Below are 12,376 nucleotides of genomic sequence, written 5' to 3' on the forward strand. Positions count from 1 at the left end.
GGTGCTGGCAGCCGGCCTGGCGGCAGAGACCTCGCCGCCGCCGGTCGCAGCCGGGCCGCGGGCAGGGTTTATTCAGAGGTATCGGTGGGTCCGGTGGGATGAAGCACATGGAGCCAGGCACGTGTGTGACGGACCCACCTGCAAGCTGGGGTGTTGCATTCTGGAGGGGAGGGTGCCGGGTCAAAATGCTTTTGGGACTGAGTCAGTGAAACCTGGAACCTCCTGCAGACCCCCTCAGCTGGGAGTCCTTTGTATTAGCAGTAGTGTCTCCATTTTCTGCTATCTTACAGTAGTTTTTTCAGAACAGCAATTAGCATAACAGGCAGAACCAATAAGAAACTTAGGTTGTATGAAATTAAAGACGATTTTGCACCATTTGGCATAAGTCCTCATTTTACATGGTATGAAACAAGAATGATACGGCCGTTTTTTGTTGAAATGCTGTCCAGAACTTGTTTCCCTCCATGGGACCATCTGTGTTCATATGTGAACCCAAGCATTCATGTGTGAACACAGGCATTTACCTTGCCTTATACATATATTTTTTTATTATGCAGTCATCCAAGCAGGAAGCAAAAACATTGCTATGAGATTTGGCTGACTAAATGAGTAACTGCTGAAGACACAAGGAGCACACAGTCAGCACACAGGGAAATGGGTTTAAATAATTAGGCTTAGCAACATCTGCAGGTTGGATTTCCCACCATTTTCCCATCACAAGGTCATACACCCAACCAGAGACAGCATATGAAACTTTACAATGTGAAAAATGGGATAATGTCCTGCAGACTTTGGCTTCAGGACTAAACAGCTGGTTTGCAGTTTTAGTGAACTCAGTGACAAAAGATGTTTCATGGAATCAACCGTGAAATCAGATTTTGCATTCATTAAGGCTTTGGACCAGTCCTTACATTATGCATTACAGAGTGCATGGGAAAAATCTCAAAAGAAAGGTGCCAGGAATCTTTAGTGTTCAGAGGCGTCCATTCCTTGCCGATACTACAATTATATTTCTTCCCTAAAGGGTGAAGCTTGGTATTCTGGATCACTGATACACTCCCCAATATTGTCCTTGCACTTTTAAACAGGAAGAATTTTGTCCTGAGAATGAGGTTTATGGGTAACAGGAAAGACCTCACCTTTAGTGGATAAAAAAGAATAGAAAAAAGAGGTCTTGACTAATTCTAGGGAAGTATAACATCTACATCCAACTCAGCAGTGGTAACAACTCTTAAAAAAAAAAACCAAAACACAAACTCAAAAGTTTCTGCAGCAGTGGACATATCCTGGGTGGGCATGTCCTGAGTAGTAAATTGACCCTTTCTCCTGTTCTACCTTTTCAAGAAATAGCAAAAAACTTTCAGGACTCTTTCCAAACTCACTTAGGTTTCTAGATGATGGGAAATTGTTCCAGAGATATAGGTTATCCAACCTGTGACAAAGTACTTCAACTCCAGTAGTTCAACGAACAGTAATAAAAAGGATACAAGGCTACATTTTGCATGTGAGAGAGCTATGAAGGTACATGGTAGTTGGTGGAATAAATTGTTACTGATAATCATAAGACCCAGCTGAAACATCTCAAGTGGTTTGAGATCAAATATCTTACTGTTACCGTGACGAGTGTTTTTCCTGTACTTGTAGAATGACTTCCTCTCAGATGTCTTATAACCAAAAGTGCATTTGTATGGCCAAAAATCTACATTCCTCAATTTCCCAGCTGTGCAATTCTCCTCTTTCCACAAACTGCTAACGATGTTTGAGCAGGAGAGGCACCTGCCTTACAGCTTGGCTACTTATTGAAATACAAAAGAAAAAAATTCTGCTATTATTATGTTACTGTAGTTCTAGTTATACCAATACTAATGCAGAGATTTTTCTTTCCTCTTTGCTTTATGCTGTCTTAAAAACAGCATACATGAGTCCAGAAGAAATCTTACTCTGAAATATATGTACATGTGAGGCAATGGGCAGTGGTTGCACAATCTTCAGCAGAGCAGATACCACAGTAGCTCTTTGTTAGCAAATTCCCTATGTAAACAAACTCTGCGCACCTCACAGCCTGAAATTACAACTTTTGTAAGTGTGAACTTGGTGCACATGGGAACTCTATTCCAGAAGGCTTCAGCCTATAGTAATTCTGTCTAAGAAGATAATGTTTTGTTATTGTCAAGATAACAGAAATACTGTTTAGCATTTTGGTGTTATTTATTTGTTTACTTACTAGTTTACCCTGCTGGTACTTGCCTATGATTGCCTCCTGCTCTCAAGTTATACTTTGAGTTGGCATTTAGGCAAGTAGGAGGTTGTAGCCAGGTGGCAGTTGGTCTCTCTTCCAAGGCAGCTATCAGTAAGACAAGAGGACATGGTCTTAAGCTCTTGTCAGGGAAAATTTAGGTTGGATATTAGGAAGAAATTCTTTACAGAGAGGGTAATCAGGCATTGGAATGGGCTGCCCAGGGAGCTGGTGGATTCTCCGTCCCTGGAGATATTTAAGGAGAGACTGAATGTGGCACTTAGTGCCATAGTCTAGTAACCGCTGTGGTAGTGGATCAAGGGTTGGACTTGATGATCTCAGAGGTCCTTTCCAACCCATCTGATTCTATGATTCTGTGTATTTTTCCCTATACTGTTGTACAAAGGCAGGCAGGTGTCTTGGAGAGCAACCCAAGCACACAGGTGAGCATTGGATGATGTCTGGGTAGCTGGGGATTTTGTCCTCTGACATCATCTGTGAGGTTGCCTTGCCTCATACGCATGAAGCAAATAGTTTTCAGAAGAGCACCTGAATCGCACTTGAGGTCTGGGGAGTAGCACCCAGATGTTTGCAGAACCAAATGAACAAACGTATATACCCTTCAGCAAAGTCAGTCTTAGAAATGCTCAATGATGTTTGTGTTATGAGTATTTTAACTGCCAGGTATAATTTTGCAGACGATATACCAAAGATGGAGCATATGACACCGCAGTACAGCATTGTGCAGTATGAATGAATAAACATTGCAGATGATTTTAGGGCATCCTGTCTTCCAATACATAGGTTACTCCTGTGGAAGTCAGTCCCATCGTGTCAGTTAAACCTTGTGGATACTTCATGAGAGGTTTGGGTGGCTCAGCTTTACCCTGCAACTGCAGGTTGGAAAACCTGTCTGGAATGGTCACATGTAGATGAACTGTGCTGGGGAGGCAATGAGTATGTAAACTGTCTGTTGTTCAGGTAGGAGAATTAAGACCAGTAGGACAGAACCACCACGTGCTGAAGAGGCAGAAGAAAGCAGGTTGAATGGTAACCTTCATGGTATGATGGATGTTGGGGAGTATCAGAGTGACCAGGTGAGTATATCCCATCTTTGCAAAGCTGGGAGTGCAGCACAGGCTAGCGAGAAACACACACGTTGTTCCTCTGGGGCGCAAAGGGTGTGTTTGCTGTGTCTAGAGGTTCTGAAGGTTGGTGAAGGAGAAACTCACATAGGACAATGTGGAATATACAGCTGATACGATACAGTGAATGAAAAGGGTGTGGTACGAAAGAAACTGAGTAGGTGTGCCATAGAAATTGATAAACAAGGTGTGTTGGTTGATACAGAGGATGCGTCATATTTGTCTGCTGCCAACAGTTATTATTTAAGAGAAATGACAGCAGCGAGGGATGATGCAGCTCTGGCTGCACACTGGGTACATCAGGCACATGATGGCATATGGTGGGTGGTGCGTAGGACATGTCACACGCGACATAGGACAAGGGGACATAGTCTCAAGCTGTGACAGGGGAAGTAGACACTGGACATTAAGAGAATTTCTTCACAGAAAGAGTGATTAGATAGTGCAACGGGCTGCCCATTGAGATGGTGGAGTCACCATCCCTGGAGATGTTTAAGGAAAGACTGGACGTGGCACACAGTGCCATGGTGTAGTTGACATGGTGGTGTTTGGGCAGGGGTTGGACTCGATGATCTCAGAGGTCTGATTACGTGATTCTGTCACACTGAACGTGAAGGATGAGGGTTCTGGGTTTGCATGCCACATGCCAACAGCAGCAGTGACAAGCGTGACAGACAGTGCCCATTTTGCTGACAGAGTGGCTGCTTTTGCTGTGCTGGGACTGGTCACCCGTGGCAGTGGGATGGTGTCTGCAGCCCCGAGGGGGCAGTCAGGGTTGGAAGGTGGGGACTGCAGGAGAAGCTGGGTCAGCACAATAGGGCCTGGGCTGGGGTCTGCCACGGCAGTGGGGGCTGGACTGAATCCCCAGCTAGAGCAGGGGAGGAGGGTGGGAACAGGCAGGAAGAACATTAGGAAAAGCATTGTCAGCATGTCCAGGGAGGTGATCCTGTCCCTCTACTCAGCTTTGGTGAGGCCGCATCTGTAGGGCTGTGTCCAGTCTGGGCTCCTCAGTAAGGAGAGACGTGGAACTTCTGGAGCAGGTCAGACATGGAACTCCTGGAGCAGGTCCAGCAGATACCAACAGGGATGACTGGGGGACTGAAGCGCCTCTCTTACTAGGAAAGGCTGAGAGAGTTGGGCCTGTTTATCCTTGAGATGACTGAGAGGGGACCTCATCAATGTGTGTTAAGTGTCTGAAGGGAGGTGCCAAGAGGATGGATCCAGACTCTTCGTGGTGGTGCAGAGCTATAGGACAAGGACATGGGCAGAAACTGATGCACAGGAAGTTCCACCTGAATACGAGGCAGAATTTTACTGTGCGGGTGACCAAGCACTGGAACAGGTTGCCTAGAGAGGTTGTGGAGTCCTCCTCACTGGAGATATTCCAGAACCGCCTGACACAATCCCGTGCCATGCTCTCTAGGACGACCCCCTGCTTGATCAGGGCGGTTGGAGCAGATGACCCGCTGTGGTCCCTTCCAGCCCGACCCGTTCCGAGACCCCGTGGGAGACCTCGGCCGTTGGGCAGGGGCGGCCTCGCCGCGCGGGCGGTGCCGCCGCTCACGGGCAGCGGTTCGGTGGAGCCCGGCCCCGCGGCCCGGCCGTTACGGCACCGCCGCCGCTCCGCTCTGAGGCGGCGGGAGCGGGCGCGGGCGGCGGCGGCGGCGGGCGGGGGGCTCGGTGCAGGGAACAGCCGCGGCCTCCTCGCCTCAGCCGCGGGGAGGAGGGACACCGAGAAAGGGGGAAGGCGGGAGGGGGGGCGGTGAGGGAGGTGGGCGAGCGTCGCGTCGCGTCGCCCGCTTCCCTCTAGGACCGCGCCGCCGGCGGGGAGGAAGGGGCGCGTCTCCCCGGAGCCTTCTTCGCCCCGCGCCCTCTCTTCCCAGGCCCGGTGCCGGAGGGGGTGGGGTGGGCGCCCGCGGGTCCCCTCAGGCTCGGCGGTGCCCGGGGCGGGTGAGATGTCGGGCTGAGCGGGCGCGAGCCCGCGGGGTGGGGTCCGCCGTGCCCGGGGAGGGGGCGGGCGGGCGGGGGTGGTTGGGACCGTCCCTCACAGCCGTCCCGCCCGCCGCCGCCGCGCTGCGCCCATGGTGATTGTGCTGCATCCCCCGCGCGCCGAGCGGGGCGAGCTGCCCGCGCCTCCCCGCCGGGGCGCCCAGGTGGGTGGTGGAGGGGGAGCGGCGGCGGCGGCCGCTCCTTGTGCGCGGGGAGAGGGCCGGGGGGTGTGAGTGGGGGGTCCGTGCCGCGGTCCAGGACCCGCCGTTCCGCGGGCGGGTCGCGCTGCCAGCGCGGGGTGGGGACCGCCGCCCCCCCGGGCTCGCACGGCGGCCGCGACCCCGCACGGGTCCGTGGGGATCCGCGGTGGCTGCGGGGGTTGATCTTCACGTGATGGAGGCAGGGGTGTGTGTGGCTGGCGTTGGGTCTGGCAGCGAGATCTTCCCAACTAGGTTTCTTCTCCCCTTTTGTTTTCTGATGTTTAAAGAGCTCATCGGTGACTTTACTGCCTGGCACCTATCAGGGGCTCCGTTTCTCCAAGCGTGCCACTGTTAATCTTGAATTGATTCCATCATTTAAGCAAGCATTCTCTAGATATGTTTGTTGTTTTTTGCTTGTTTGTTTGTTTGTTTTTTTGTTACCGTTTATAAACCACTTTATTTTGTGTGGCAGAATGGAGTCCCATGCATAGGAGTACATACTCCTAATGCATAGGAATACGTGCTCCTGACCTGAAATGTACTTTTCTCGAGTCTCCTCGTCTGAATCCTAAAGGTTATTCTGGGGGAGGGGATTAAAGACTCGCACAAATAAATGGAATAGTTTCTGTAGGTTTTAAAACTTGTTTTCTTCACGTGTAGGTACAGGTTTATCTTTCCATTGAATGCACATTCTTCAGTAAAAGAACAAGGTGCTTAGTCTTCTGGGGTCTTTTTCTCCTTAGAATTGGTATCTGTGGTAGTATAATGGTGTAAATTCCTTAAAGTTGCACATTTCCCCTAGTTGTGTTCATCTCACAATTTTCATTTGACTTTGCTTATTGTCTTGAATGGCACGTTTTATTCCTTTGGGATTTAGTTTATCTGTATTTCATACATTTATATGTTTATTTATGTCTAATAGGGACATTTCTTCTTTTTTTTTCCTCCTTAGGTGTTGGTGTCTTCAGAGTCATTTAGGCTTTTAGTTCTGAGGAAGTAGAGACACAAGGATTGAGTCTGTTTTACGTAGAAAGCTACAGCTCTTCACCAGTACTCTTTTTACTCCTTCCTATCCCTGCTATAGGGGAGGACAATTTAGGAATTATTTTAACAGTCGTTTACTCCCCTTCCCCCCTCAGAAATCTACCCTGGTCCCCGAGGCATCTGCTAGACATTGCCTGTTATAGGACCAGGAGAACGTTCTCATCATCATCATCCCTTGCTTGCTTTGGGAGCTTCAGTAGTACCCTTCCCTCCTTTGGAGTGTAGTGCAGAGAGGCATCCAGAAGACCTCCTTACCACCCTTTTTGGTTAGTAGAGGATCCAGGAAAAGGGGTACCTAGCAAGACACGTGACCTCCTTAAGGGAGCCAGAACTGAAGCAGCACTTAGCACGCTGAAGGAAACACCCATCTTTAGTGTCTACTTCGTCTTCCACTCCTCCTTCATCACCAAATTTCTGGTAAGTCTCTTCAGTCCATTCATTCACGCAGTGCATGTTTCCCTTCCCCCACTCCAGGCGCTGGGAGAGGCATGCACAGAGACTGTGGGGTGGGGGAAGGGAGGAGGGAAAACTGGCTGTGTACACACGGATCAGGGAGCAGAGGAGTGTGTTGTACCACACTGCAGGGAAACCTGGCACAGGTGGAAGAGCCTCTCACCAGAAAAGCAGCTGATATGGGGGAAATGTGTGTTTTATTTGCACATGGGCGTGCGTGCGCACACAGGCATGGTGGAGGGTGGTGAAAAAGCTGTTGTAGGAAAAAATACCGAGAAGTAGAAGGATGGCTGTTGCTGACCGGTATCGGGCTCGTGTTGCAGAGAGGAAAGAGAATGGATTATTCAGTGGTGATCGGGAAGTGGGGTGTGTGAATGAGGAATCGTAACCACCTACTTGCAAGCATGAACATAGAAGAGGAAAGATGGGGCGGGGGGAGTGTGGATGTCTGGCTTTTAGAGGCAGCTGTGCCTGGGAGGATTGCTGCTTGCATCTTGAACATCACTCAGTGCAAAGGTGGAGACAAGCAGATGAAAGCCATCACTGAGGGTGCAGTTGCCCGTCTGCAGCGGGGGGGATTGTACTGGGAATAAATGGAAACAATTAATATATTCCCATATCCTTTGGCTTTTGCAGTCTACAAATCTCCAAGGGAAAAGGAGGTGAATACTGTGATATGCTTTCAAAGAGGTGTGCTTGGGTTCACCTGCCTGCAGAGACTTTAAATTCTACAATGCATGTGTAACGAGTGGATGATAATGCAGCAGCACTGGACAGATTGTGCTGCAGATGCTCAATATATTATATAAAATTCATTTAAATAAATGTTCTAATTTTTCAGATTCTTCAGGTTTTAAAAATATGTTCTTTCCAAAGAGTCTCAAACAGTTATGTGACAGTCTTAGGAAAACTAGTTTTTGGTACATAAAAGAGGAATTTTTCTTGATGTTGGCCTTAAGCATCACCATGAAGGAGCATTGTCAGGAATGAGTTGATTTACTGTGGATTTTTTTTTCTTGAAAGATGTCAGTTCTTATCTCTATCACCATGGGATATATTCATCATCCATACATTTTCTTTAGATGATCATCATTCTGGTACCTTTGTGTGGAAGAAAATTACTTGTGCTTTATGCTCTAAACAGCTGTGAGCTGTTTGCAGACCTGCTCTCCTTATGGCATAGAAAGTCGTATTTCTGGGATGTTTCAAATACTGCTTTCCTCTCATTAAGATGAAATAGAGAATTCCATGACAGCGTATGGCGGATTATGTGCTGGGTCATGTGCTGGATAGCTGTTTGTTAGCTGTTTAACTGGTCTGCTATCTAAGATTGACTTTATAATTCAGATCTGCCTTGAGGTATCTCCTAAAGGAGATAAGTTGCAAGCATCTGCCAAATGTTCTTAGGTCTTCAGTGTCTTGAAGTGTGGCCTTCTAGCATTCTAGAAACTGCTGCCATGGTGGAGACGATCAGTTTACTGGAAATATGTACTCAGTTTCAAGCCTTAGCTAATTTATGATGAGAAGGAAGTCAAAATAAGCCTTCCAAGTTGAATAACACTATTTTGGAAATGAGTATTAAGGGATAAGCACCAATGGTGTTATTAGTGTTAATTGCAGTGAGGTGAGTGCTTAGAGCTGTGTTTTTCCTAGTTCTCTGTTTCCCGTGGCAGTCATGACTGTCAGTGTCCTTGCTCATTCCTTCTCGCTTCCATGAGATTTTTATTATCATTCTCTCAGCTGTAGGGATCCAACATGCCTAGAGGTATGCTAAAACTAAGGTTAGGTTTTACCTCTATTAACTGATGGAATCTGTGGAGTTAGTGTTAGCTGCACAGTGCTGTAACTGAGCCTGAGAGTCTGAGCCAAGCTCTAAAAAAAGGGAGATTCTGGGAGGGGCTGATGGTAGTAATTGTTCTGCTAACTTGTTTCCCAGATCACGGTATAGTCAGTGGGAGTGTGCTGCAACATCAGATCACAGGTCTCGCAGTTGAAATAGCTAGATAATATTGATTCTTAATGCTACAAAACATCTGGGATTCCATTCATCATTCCCACAGGGAAGAAACAAGTTAGATTTTTTAATTTACAAAAGCATTGAGTGGTTGCATTCTGAGCAGAAAGAAGACGGAATGGATTTTTTTTGCATACAAGGTATCTCTTATTTTACACATTTACCAGTAAAACATAAATTAGTTATTATCCCCTAATAGTGGGTTTCTTCTTAGAGGTCATATATCACGATGAGAAAGAAGAGACTAGTCCATTTTTGTCCTGCTTTTGGGTGTTGAAGATGGGATAAGGAGTAAATTAACAATGGAGACCAGTCTCACATTCCTGGAGACAGTTCTCTAATCTCTCTGTAAAGAGAAGACCCCTTCAAGGCAAAAAGAATGGTCTTCAGAGAAGATTTCTAGATCTCTCTAGACAGCTGATCTGATTGGCTGAATTCTCTGTTATTTCAAGAAAACATATTCCTATATGATGTAAAGCAGAAAAGGAGCACAGTGAGTGCTTTTGTTAGAACAGCTGTTAAAGGTGTACTGCAGATTGAAGGAATGCGGGAGGAAATGTGATGGGGAGGGGAGGAAGCTGCTGTGTGCTTGCCGGAATAAAGCCTAGCTTAAGCAATACCAGGGTGCTACAGCTCAAAGTTGAGGTGAGTGTTCCATTCCCTCTATAAACTGCTACGAATCTGTTCCACACAGCTTCCTGAAGCTGATGCGGCAGTGTCTGCTTGGCTGCCGTGACACAGAGTTTGATTTTTATGAGAGCTTTTACTTTGATGCTGCCCTTTTTACCTCTCCCAGTCCATTTTATGCAGTTAGGTTTATGGTTATTTTTTGCCTTTAATTTCATAAGTCTATTAAGTAGTTTTTGAAGGATGGTACTTTGACTGTAGTAGGTAGCTTTGATTGAAAACTGCACTTCAGCTGGTCATCTTGAACATATTTAAACATCTGGTCTTCCCCTTATATATACCATACTTACTTTGCAATAGATTCTCTCATGGATTAGGAAGTATTCCATGCACACCCAGCATTGTCTGAGGCTGTGTCTTTTAGACTGAAATGGGTGGAGTTGGTTTTCAAGGAAAAATTCTGGCAATCATATCCAACTTGAGAGCTTAATGCTCTTGTGCATCTGACTGCAAGGCCAGCTTTCCTCCTACAGACTGTTTTCTTGAGAATGTGGGAGGGATTGTTAAGATGTTTGGGTTAATAGGGTAAATTGCAGGTTTTGTGTTCTGTGAGAGTTCTTACACAATCAAAATAGAGATTGTAAGGAGAGGCTGAAACTGATGAGTAGATTCTGTTTTTAGGAACAGAATGTTAGTGTGAAAAAGATGGAAAGATTTTTTCCAGGTGGAAAAAAAGGGTGGTGTAGGGTTGGGGGTGAAGGAACCAAGAGTTAGGATTACTAGTTTCTGCCTCTGCTGCTGGCTTGCATCTTGATCTAAAGTGAATTTCTTAATCTTTGTTCCCAGATTTGAGGTTGTTACCTGCTTTCCTTAAAATGTTAGCTTTTGCATATACATTTATAAAACTCCTAAGATTTTGAGGGAATAAGACACAGTGTTAGGAGGGAGATGAATACCCATAGCTAAGGCATTTTTGTATGCCTGCACATTTATTTTGCTCATTGAGATACCTGGATGGCTCTTCTTAATGAAGCTGTAGCTTCTTTCAAAAGTAGAAGAACCATGGCCCTTTGCTGATTTTTAAGGATTTGAGTGCTGAAGTGGCATCAGGGAGAGATGATGGCAGACTTGAGGGGGTGGAGGTGGGGCGATGTAGAAAAGAGGCTTGAGAAAAATGGGAGTAGATTGGCAAAGAAATCAAGGGTTACTGGCAAGCTAAAATGGGGAAAACATATTTTTTTTTCCACCAGTGTTAGAACCAGTGCAGAGGAGGGAAAAAAGCCTCAAAACCTCAAACTAAAACCTCGAACAGGCCGAAAATATGTATTGTTTTCTGATTGATTTGTTTGCTTTTTTTTTTTTCAATGAAGAGAAGGTGTGGCTGGTGTATTGGTTGGCGTACTCGCGGTCCCCCGGCGGTCCCTCAGCCCGCTGCGGGCGGGCCCCCGGGCTGCGGGCGGGCCCCCGGGCAGCGCGGCGTTGCCGGGGCGGGGCGGCAGGTGGCGCTGCGCCGCCTCGCCCACCCCTCACGCAAATGGCAGCGGCGAGGGCCGGTGCCCGGCGGCCTCCGCGCTGTGCCCCCGGCGCGGCGGTGACACGGCTGGGAAACACAGCCTCTCCCGGCTCCTAGCCGAGCACGCTGTTCCCGGAAGTTTTATGTAAACTGCCGCGTGGAGAAGTCCATTGTTGAGAGAGACAAAAGTGGGGCTGGATCTGATGGTTGTCAGCCCAAGCCTCGTCTTGCCCTTTCCACTTTCGGTTGCTGTGAAGCACAAAGAGGTTCTTTGAGATATCAAAAGATATTCCTTACAACCCACCATACCTATTGTCCTGCAGGGAGCAAACACTCCTGTTCCTCCTTTACCTTGAACATCTTGCCTGCTGTCAAGGGCTGGTCTGGATCTATGATTACCTTTCCCAAGCTTCTGCTTGCATTCAGTCTATTAAGATGAAGACCTGTAGTCCTTGGCTTTATTGTTGCTCCTCATTTACCAAAGTAATGGAAAAAATATCTTTGTCTTTGTTAGTTGTCATTATGGTTCTCAGTACCAGGATTAAAAATGTCCACTTAACATTTGATGTTCACGATAAGAAAAAGCTGTACTAGTAGAAAAAACTTGCTTTTTAATTACCCAAAAAAAAAAATCCGATTCTTATGGTTGCAGCTAAACAATCCTTTTGTCCCAAGACCTGCTGCAGAAACTAAAATTCTTTGTAATATCACATGATAACAGTTGTATACTTACTGCCTTTCTGTATTTACATTTCCTGCTGACAGCACGTCCTGTCATTAGGACTACCAGGCAAAACTCCTGTTTCTATCCCACTCTGGCCATTATTTATATCCCACTTCTCTTTGAGTTCAGTTCTCTTTGGAACTTATGTAAGATATATTGATGAAAATCATGATTTCTACCTCTTTATTTTAATAGGAAAGTGACACTGAAAGCAGCTCTGTTTTTCTCCAGAATTCTTTTTCCCTACACCATGCTGCTGCTTGTCTTTCTTGAATGTAAATGAGTAGTCCATTAGCATACCTGTAATTGTTTTACAGCTTTTAAAATACTTCAGTAAAAATGTATTCAGTCGAGAATAGCTCAAGTTCTCTGTATTCAAAGCAAAAGGAGCAGTACCTTGCTGTTATCAGTTCTAACACCATTGAATTTCT

General features: G+C 46.6%; 1 protein-coding gene across 3 annotated transcripts in view; it reads left to right on the forward strand.

The window, feature by feature from the left end:
• The first annotated feature begins 5,392 nt into the window (after positions 1–5,392).
• Positions 5,393–12,376, forward strand: part of RIMKLB (ribosomal modification protein rimK like family member B) — a 51,114-nt gene continuing 44,130 nt past the window's right edge. For 2 of the 3 annotated variants that reach the window (XM_050331490.1, XM_050331489.1), the window contains exon 1: positions 6,523–7,031. The gene's annotated coding sequence lies outside the window, so the exon portion shown is untranslated. Of the gene's footprint in view, positions 5,535–6,522; positions 7,032–12,376 lie in introns of those variants that run through there. The other variant, XM_050331488.1, reaches the window with a different exon arrangement.

Source organism: Myiozetetes cayanensis, unplaced genomic scaffold, assembly GCF_022539395.1.
Source record: "Myiozetetes cayanensis isolate MyiCay16 unplaced genomic scaffold, myiCay2020 scf5-8, whole genome shotgun sequence".
Taxonomy (NCBI): Eukaryota; Metazoa; Chordata; class Aves; order Passeriformes; family Tyrannidae; genus Myiozetetes; species Myiozetetes cayanensis.